This window comes from Aotus nancymaae, unplaced genomic scaffold (assembly GCF_030222135.1).
Source record: "Aotus nancymaae isolate 86718 unplaced genomic scaffold, 86718_ANA_hifiasm-v0.15.2.pri h1tg000057l, whole genome shotgun sequence".
Taxonomy (NCBI): Eukaryota; Metazoa; Chordata; class Mammalia; order Primates; family Aotidae; genus Aotus; species Aotus nancymaae.
Genome location: NW_026988471.1, coordinates 68771365 through 68780672, shown reverse-complemented (window position 1 = coordinate 68780672; position 9308 = coordinate 68771365). Strand labels below are relative to the sequence as shown.

At 41.1% G+C, this 9308-nt stretch overlaps 1 non-coding gene across 1 annotated transcript; it reads right to left on the bottom strand.

Moving 5' to 3' along the window:
• Nucleotides 1–1695: 1695 nt before the first annotated feature.
• Nucleotides 1696–1804, bottom strand: LOC135269852 (small nucleolar RNA U13). The gene has a single exon (XR_010338099.1). It is a non-coding gene; the product is annotated as a small nucleolar RNA U13 (small nucleolar RNA).
• Nucleotides 1805–9308: the final 7504 nt, after the last annotated feature.

The following is a 9308-nucleotide window of genomic DNA, read 5'->3' as shown; positions in this document are numbered from 1 at the left end:
CAAGGCCTGGGCTCCACCCCCTCTTTCCAATTGGTGACAGGATTCGCAACTCCGCCTCGTGCTCCATCCTTGTTTCCCATTGGTTCTATACCGACAACCCTTTGCTTTGTTAGTATTGGTCAAGAGCTGTAGAAGGCAAGCACCTCGCCTGTCTCCCATTGGTGAAGCTTTCGGAAACCTCCCAGCTACGATGATGTCACCTTTCTCCAGGCCAGGCAAGCCGTAAGTGGCTGATGGTCAGCGGCCTGGCTGCTCCTCACCAGGTCTGGCATTGGCTGGGAGGGCCGGCCAGGCGCTGGGCGGTGCTGATTCACCGGCCGCCGCGGAGCTCGGCTCCACCCGGCCCCGCCTCGGACCTGTTGCCAAGACCTCTCCCCGGGGAAAACTTCTGGGGACCTGCCAGGCGTCCCTCGAATGGAAGGCAGGCACCTCGTGTCCCAGGGCGCTCTGCCCCGCTGGGGTTCGGGGCCGGTGCCCTGGGTTTGGTGGCCGCGGCCCTGGAGGTTCCGGGCTTTGCAGAACTCCGGCTGGCAAGGGCCCAGCCGCGAATCCTCCCGAAGAGCGGTCCAGGCTAGTGGTCTGTGAGCCAGGAGCGCCGGCGGGCGCCACGTGGCTGCTGCGGGGTTTGTGAAGAAAAGCCTGGCCGATGTTAAATGCCCGCCGCCTGGCGTTTTTTCTGCCCTCAAGAAAGAGGTGGAATCGGGCTGCTGTACAGCGTTGAGCTTAGGCGCCTTTTCCGCCCCACCCCGGGAAGTGATGGAATAATTAATTACTTTCACGCCAGCGGGTTTTTAAAGCGCAGAGACTTCCTGAACCTACAGAATGGCACTGAACCCTAAGAGTCTTTGACTTAAATATCTTTAACGGTTTTCCCCTTCCTTTTAATTCTAGATGAAAGCATTCAAAAGAATACTCTAAGACGGCTGCAAATGGTGTGTTTCTGCGTGGGGGTGGTACCAATATAAATGCTTATAGAATGTTATGTATACAGAACTAAGAAGTTTAAAGATCGTTCCCTAAACCTATCAAAATTTTTGAGATGAAAGCTATCTGGCAAACCAAGCTACAATGCCAATGTACTGACAGACATCTCCAATTTTAAAAGTAGAAATAAAGCTCTTGGTAGGTTGAGTCCCCAAAATACAAATGAGTAAAGCATGGACATATTCTTTTTAAAAAAGTTTATTATTGTCGCCAATATATAATAGCTTACTATGTGTAGGTATCGTCCCTACATTATCTCTAATCTTCAGTATAACCCTATGAGGTAGGTTGTGTTAACTACATTTTGCACATGAGGAAACTGAGGCCCAGGGAGGCTAAATGATTTTCCTTGTCAAGCATTCAGCTGCAGACATGAAACTGAACTTAGGTCTGTCTCACCTGGAGCCCAAATTACCAATCCTCCTGTTAATAGTTGCATAAAGACAAGGTAGCTTAAACAGATTTCCAGACTGAGTCACAAAACACTTGACTCAAAACTCAAGTACTCAATGTAATTATGGTGGGAAATATTAAACATGTATTTTTTAATGGTTCACAAACCCACTAAAATTAAATCAACTCAGAGTAAATAGAATATTTATGGGCATATTCTGGTTTCAGTGGCTAATTGGATCTAAAAACTGATTATTTACAAAAATACTAATGAAATACACATACTGAAAGGTTTTCAAAGCACAATACAAAGTTGGAAATGAAGGTAGAAATGTAACAGTTTTTTTTTTCACAAGCTGTTTGGGAGGCACATCCCACACATACAATGTGAACACCTAATTACCACGTTTACGCACTACAAAAGGATCTAACAGTTTTTAAAGAGTATTTTTAACTTGCATGTTATTTGTAAAACACACGTGAAAATCATAAACAACTGCAATTCTACTAAAGTACCCAAACTGATAATACTAAAAATACTTTGATTTCATTATCCTAACATTTTGGATTTTGTATATATTTTCTCTTTGATTTTATTACGAATATTTAGCATACCTCTTTATTCTCTTACTCTCACCTCTTTATTTTAACCAAGTTCAACTTCAATATCATGACCCTTCCTCTACAATCACCCTGATCAAAATTCACACTTATTTTTGTCTTAAAAAGGGGGGGAAAAGGTTGAATTCTGAGCCAGAAACAGCAAGTAATTTAAACGTCAGCAAGTCTAGCTTACACTACAAACAAAAATTAGAGAATCAGACTAAAGACTGCACAATGTTCGTTCCTTGGTAGTGGATGAAATTACCAACTAGCCAGCAACACCAACTAGGAATTAGTATAATGAAGAACTTCAAAGGGTATTTGGTGCCATCTACTGGAAATGAAGTAGTAAGTCTAAAACAAAGGTTTTCAGATTTGGAGTGTTCCTAGAAATTATTTTACACAAATGTATGGGATGACCAGTTAATTAGGAAAACCTGAAAGTATAAATTTTGAAGAAAGAATTGAAAATCCTAAGATAATGAAGAAGTGGTGACTCTCAATACCTACTGCCTCAAAGGCATGAAATAAGCATTGACTAAGAGGCACAGCTACAAAAATAGAAGTAGGGAATTCTAGAATGTTTTAACCTGAGTTTTATGACCAGGACTTTAAATAAAAAGCTATATGTAATAGCATACACATGGATGACAATGGTTTATATATTTGAGCATATATCAAGATAAACTAATTGAGATATGAAAATGGGAAATTACAAAGACATAAAATATTAGACTTGTCAGATAATCCTTACTGCCAAGTAAACCTCTGCCCAGTCTCCTCTGGGGAGCTTATACTCCAGATGGCCAAAGGACAGGGGAAAAAAATATATATATATACATATATATACGTATATATATATGTGTATATATATACGTATATACATATATATACGTATATATATATTTTGAGACAGACTTTCACTCTGTCACCCAGGCTGGAGTTCAGTGGTGCAATCTCACTCACTGCAACCTTGGCCTCCCAGGTTCAAGTGATTCTCCTGCCTCAGCCTCCTAAGTAGCTGAGACTATAGGCACGTGCCACCATACCTGGCTATTTTTTTTCTATTTTTAGGTAGAGACGAGGTTTCACTGTGTTAGCCAGGCTGGTCTTGATCTGCTGCCCTTGTGATTCGCCCACCTTGGCCTCCCAAAGTGCTGGGATTACAGGTGTGAGCCACCACACCCAGCCAATAGGACAGTATATTAAGGGGTAAATGCCAATGCTGAGCAAGCAGCAAGCTCATCACACACTATGGAGTTCTGCCAGAGATGTCACTTTCGAGAGCACCTCAGAGTGGCATAGAAGACAACTGTTGCCTTATTATAATCCTTAAGTGCCTAAAAGGTTCTATCACTATGGGAATTAAAACCCCCCATTTATAACTGAGTTTGATACCTCCTAACTACTATATTAAAATAAATTTTGTCTTATAAGGTTTTGAGGAATTTTGTTCCTCGAAGTATATAAATCAGTATTTCAAGTTTCTGCCTCAACAGTATCATCTCTTTATTTGTGGCTACTTTAGACACACTAATATGATATCTAACATCATATTAAATTTTAAAAAGCTTTAAAAATGCTGCTTTGCAAAAATTAGTCATTCTACAAATCTCTGGTTTAGAAAATGAGGCAATGGCCTGGGTTGTGGCTCATGCCTGTAATCTCAGCACTTTGGGAGGCTGAGATGGGAGGGCTGCTTGAGCTCAGGAGTTTGAGACCAGACTGGGCAACATAGTGAGATCTCATCTCTACTCAAAAAATAAATTAGCTGAGTGTTGTGGTGTGGCCTATAGTCCCAGCTACTTGGGAGGCTGAGGCAGGAGAACTGTTTGAGTCCAGGAAGTTGAGGCTTCAGTGAGCCGTGATCATTCCACTGCACTCCAGCCACAGAATAGAGTGGTTAAAAAAAAAAAAAGAAGCAAAAAAAGGCAATGGCTAAACTGTCATATGTACATCACACAAAACACTATACAGCAGGGTTTATTTTGTTTTGTTTTGTTTTTTTAAGATGGAGTTTCGCTCTTGTTGCCCAGGCTGGAGTGCAATGGTGCAATCTTGGCTCGCCGCAACATCCATCTCCCGGGTTCAAGCAATTCTCCTGCCTCAGCCTCCCAAGTAGCTGGGATTACAGGCGCTCACCACCACATCCAGCTAAATTTTCTATTTTTTTTTGGTAGAGACGGGGTTTCACCACGTTGGCTAGGCTGCTCTTTAACTCCTGACCTCAGGTGATTCACCTACCTTGGCCTCCCAAAGTGCTGGGTTACAGGCATAAGCCACTGTGCCTGGCCACTGCAGTAGTTTTTAAAAAGGTAGATTTACATATACAGGCAAGAAAAGATCCCCAAGGCACAGCATTGAGTAAATAAGTTGCAAAATGATCCTTACAGCATTTTCTTTTTAAAGGCTCAAACTATGTATTTTCCCCATTTCCTACTCTGTTACATACATACAGGCATGGACAAAAAATACAAAGCAAAGGATTAGCAGTAAGAAGGGCAATAACATTCTAAGTACTGTTCAAAAGGTGCTTAGCTTTGTAATAATGTTTTAAGATTTTTACAAGAAAGACGCCTGCCACAAATGATATTTCCTAAAAGAAAAAAACATAATACTTAACCTTTCTTCTGTTGAAGCAAGGTAAGTGAACTGCATACATCATAAATAAGATTTTCTTACTTTACAAGAAGGAAGAACTGAGATTCTGTGTTTTGAATGCAAGTTAAATACAAGGTACATACCTGGGTAACTAAAGGTAATCAGATGTAAAATGAAAATCAAGGGACTCAGTTAGTGAAAAAAGGTTACAGAACTCTATTCACAAATTCAAGACATTTATTGAGCATTGTACTCTGTGCCAGCCACTGTGTGGTGCTGGGGCTAAAGCAGCTAACCAGACAGATGCCCCACTTCTCTGAGCTCACTGTCTAATGGAAGAATCAGACAATAATAAATGAATAGAGTATGTCAGGCAGTGAAAAATGTGGTGAAGACAAGTAAAGGAGGGTTTGGAGAGCCACAAGGAGAAACTGGAACTCTCACATATTGTGGACGGGACTGTAAAAGTGCAGCTGCTTTCAAAGACAGTTTGACAGTGCTTTAAGTTAAACATAGTTTCCATATGACCTAGGAATTCCACTCATAAGCATACTCCCAGGAGAACTGAAAACATGTTCATACAAAACTTGTATACAAATGTTCTGGCACTATTACTTCTTTTTTATTTTGAGATGGAGTCTCACTCTGTCGCCCAGGCTGGAGTGCAGTGGCATGATCTCTGCTCACTGCAACCTCTGCCACCTGAGTTCAAGTGATTCTCCTGCCTCAGCCTCCCAACTAGCTGGGATTATAGGCGCACGCCACCATGTCCAGCTAATTTTTGTATTTTTAGTTAGAGACGAGGTTTCACCATGTTGGCCAGGCTGGTCTTGAACTCCTGACCTCAAGTGATCCACCCACCTCTGCCTCCCAAAGTGCTAGGATTATAGGCGTGAGCCACCACGCCTGGCTGTGGCACCATTATTTCTAACAGTAAAGAAGTGAAAACAACTCAAATGGTCATCAACTGATGAATTATAAACAGAAATGTGGTGTAACTATAGAATGGAATATTTGGAGACAAAAAAGAATGATGGATGTACTGACAGATGCTACAACACAGAAGAACTTTGAAAACATTATGCTAAATGAAAGAAGCCAGACACAAAAGGCTACATATTGTATGATTCCATTTATATGAAATGTTTAGAATAGGTATATCTATAGAGACAGGAAGTACATTAGTGGTTTGTAGGGGTGGGGTGATTGAAGAGTGATTATTAATGGAAATGGGGTTTCTTTCTGGGGTTATGAAAACATTCTGGAATTAGGAATGATGGATGCACAACTCTGAATATACTAAAAACCACTGAATTTTAAACTTTAGAAGGGTAAATTTCATGGTATATAAATTTTATCTCAACTAAAAAAAAATTTTTTTTTTAAAGAGTAAACGGATAGACAAGGAAGAAAGTTTGCTATTTTGGATAGGGTGGTCAGGAATGACCTTAGTTTGGGCAGAGAGCTGAACAATGTAAAGAAGCTACTCGTGCAAATCAGGGAAGTGGGGGAACATTCCAGAAGGAAGAAAGATCAAGTAAGAAGACTCTGGGAGTAGACACATGCTGTTTTGAAAGAACAGCAAGGAGGCCAGCCAGTGTAGCTCAGTGCAATGAGCAAGGGAGTGAGGCTGTAGAACGCCAGGGTCTAGGTCATGTGGAGGCCCTGTAGACCATACTGAAGATTGAACTTTATTCTAAATGATTAAAAAAAAAAAAATCACTGAAGCCAGGAGCAGTATGATTAGATACACATTTAATTAATTAATTAAGAGACAAAAATCTCACTCTGCTGCCCCGCCTGGAATGCAGTGGTGAGATCTAGGCTCACTGCAGCCTCTGCCTCCTGAGTTCAAGCAATTCTCCTGCCTCAGCCTCTTGAGTAGCTGGGATTACAGGTGCATGCCACCACGCCAAACTAATTTTTGAATTTTTAGTAGAGACCGGGTTTTACCACATTGGCCAGACTGGTCTCAAACTCCTGACCTCGAGTGATCCGCTGCCCTCAGCCTCACAAAGAGCTGGGATAACAGGCATGAGCCACTACATCCAGCCTTGATGCACATTTTAAAAGGTTTATTTCTGATACTTGTGGAGAATAAACAGCAGCAAGAGTGAAAGGAGACACACTTGTTAGGAGGCTACTGCAGTAGTCCAGACAAGAGAGATGGCTTAGGTTAGCACAGGTGGTGAAAAGTGGTCAAATTCAAAATGTACTCTGAGGTTAAAGCCAAAAGAATTTGCTAATGAATCAGATGTAAGGCATAAAATAAAAAGTCAAAGATGACCTCAAGGACCATGGTCTGAGCAAAGGAGTGAATGAAAGGGCCATTTACTGTGACGGGAAAGCCTCAAAGAAGACTGAGCAGAGTTCAGTTCAGTTAATCTTAAATTTGAGGTGCCTAATAATCTGGTTGCATATACATGACTGTAATTCAGTAAAATGGTCCGACTAGAAGTATAAATTTGAGAGTCATGGCAGAAGGTGTTTGAAGCCACACAAATGGACAATTCACCAAAGCAGAGATTGGAGAGTTCAAGGACTGAGCCCTGGAGCACTTAAAATTTAGACACTTAGAAAACTTGGCACAATTTACATCCCCTATGAGGGTGAGCCTGTTAGAGGAAGAATACAAGGATGCTGCACTTTGGTTATTCTTCCAGAATTAGATGATCTAATGAATAAAAGTTCCTTCAAACCAAGATTTTTGGGATCAAAGGTATCTTTTCTCTATTTTCAAAGATTTCCTCTTCTATTTCTTTAGTTTGCTCACAGACAGCAGACCTGTTGACCTACCAGATTCTCTCAGATTATTTATCTGCAATATATGTTGCTTTAAGGATTTCAAGTCAAATCTCTAGCAACACAACACCAATAAAATGATAACGTAATAATCTGGTTTGGGGTATGTTATTTTAGCCTAGAAGATTCAGTTTTACTATTAAAATAACAATTAGGTCTGCTTTTCTTAGGTATACACAAAAACAGAAACAGTCCTTATCATGGATTATTTGCAGATATACAGTGTTTTGGTGGGTAGAGGCATGGAAAACTCTTTAGCTTAGTTGGCAAAAAGTCCAAGCAAAATAATCCAAATGCTTGCGGTGGTGACAACTGTGCAATGGGTACTTCAAAGTTGTACAACATAATTCATTATTTAAACACTGAAGGCAGTGGGTAGTATAAACATCAAGAGTTTCTGCCTTTACGCTACATAGCATTAGCTTTCTCATCTGGGAAATGGGAGACAATAGTACCTGCTCTACTTATCTCATTAGGATTAAGTGAATCAAGGTGCTCTGCACCCTGTAGCATGCAATGCTGTCATTATCATTATTTTCTTTACAGGGACTAATTTGCCAGGAAAGCTTTTAAAGAACTACAATAGATGCTCAAACTTTAGATGATAAGGATTTTAAAACCTAGCTAAAGATTTGTAAAATCATGTACATCCAAGGATAACCGTTACAGAATTGTTTAAAGTAGCAAAAGATTAGAAATAACTTAGAAATTACCTCAATGTCCATCAACAGGGGATTAAATTATGGTCCATCCTACAATGGACTATAAAGCAGCCCTTAAAAAAATCTAGCAATAAGGCCAGGTGTGGTGGCTCATGCCTGTAATCCCAGCACTTTGGGAGGCTGAGGCGGGTGGATCACATGAGGTCAGGAGTTTGAGACCAGCCTGGCCAACATGGTGAAACCCCGTCTGTACCAAAAATACAAAAATTAGCCAGGCATGGTGGTGTCTGCCTGTAATTCCAGCTACTCAGGAGGCTGAGGCAAGAGAATTGCTTGAGCCCAGGAGAGGGAGGTTGCAGTAAGCTGAGATTGTGCCACTGCCCTCAGCCTGGGTGATAGAGACTCTGTGTCAAAAAGAAAAAGAAAAAAAGAAATTAAAAAACTAGAGATAATTTCACAGGCACCGGTAAGAAACCATCATAAGATGTTTAAGATGTATGTGAACAAAGACTAGGTGCAGAACAGTATGTAGAGTTTGCTTCTATCTTTAAAGATATATATATGATTGTGTATATGTGGAATATCTCTGAAAGGATATACAATTAATGCATCACTAGATACCCTTTGTATCATCTCAACTGTGTTCCTCGTTTGTAGTACTTAGAAAAATAAAAGTTAAATCTAGCCACAAAGCCTCAACTACCAGCAAGGTCTGCAACAGAATGGCTGGTTATTATCTTCAATATAAAAAGTGTTCTTCAGGAGAGAGAGAGATCCAAGATGGCTGATCACTAGCAGCTCGGGCTCATAGTTCCCAGTGAAAGCGCAGAGAACGAGAGGACGCCACACTTTCAGACGATATTTGTTGCTCACGGACCAGGAGATTCCCAGCAGAGGAGCCCCACGTGTCGCCAGCGCGACTCTTGTGGCCGGCACAGCAGTTTTGCTGGTGCCTTAGCACACCAGTTCTTGGTGCAGAGTCCGGAGATTCCCGGGCAGAAAAGCACCATCAATCTTAACACCGCTATTTTGGCCGGCGCAGTGGATTGCTCAGATTTCGGTGCAGGGAATCAACAAGTTGGACGTCTGCTCAGAGACCTAGTTAGAAAGTCGGTAATTACAAAGACAACAGACAGATAAATATATAATGAAGGGAAGAAATCAGCGTAAAAAGGCAGAGAATACTCAAAATCAGAATGCCTCTCCCTCTACAGGGGATCGCAATTCCTCATCAGTAACGGAACAAGGCTTAATAGATTACGA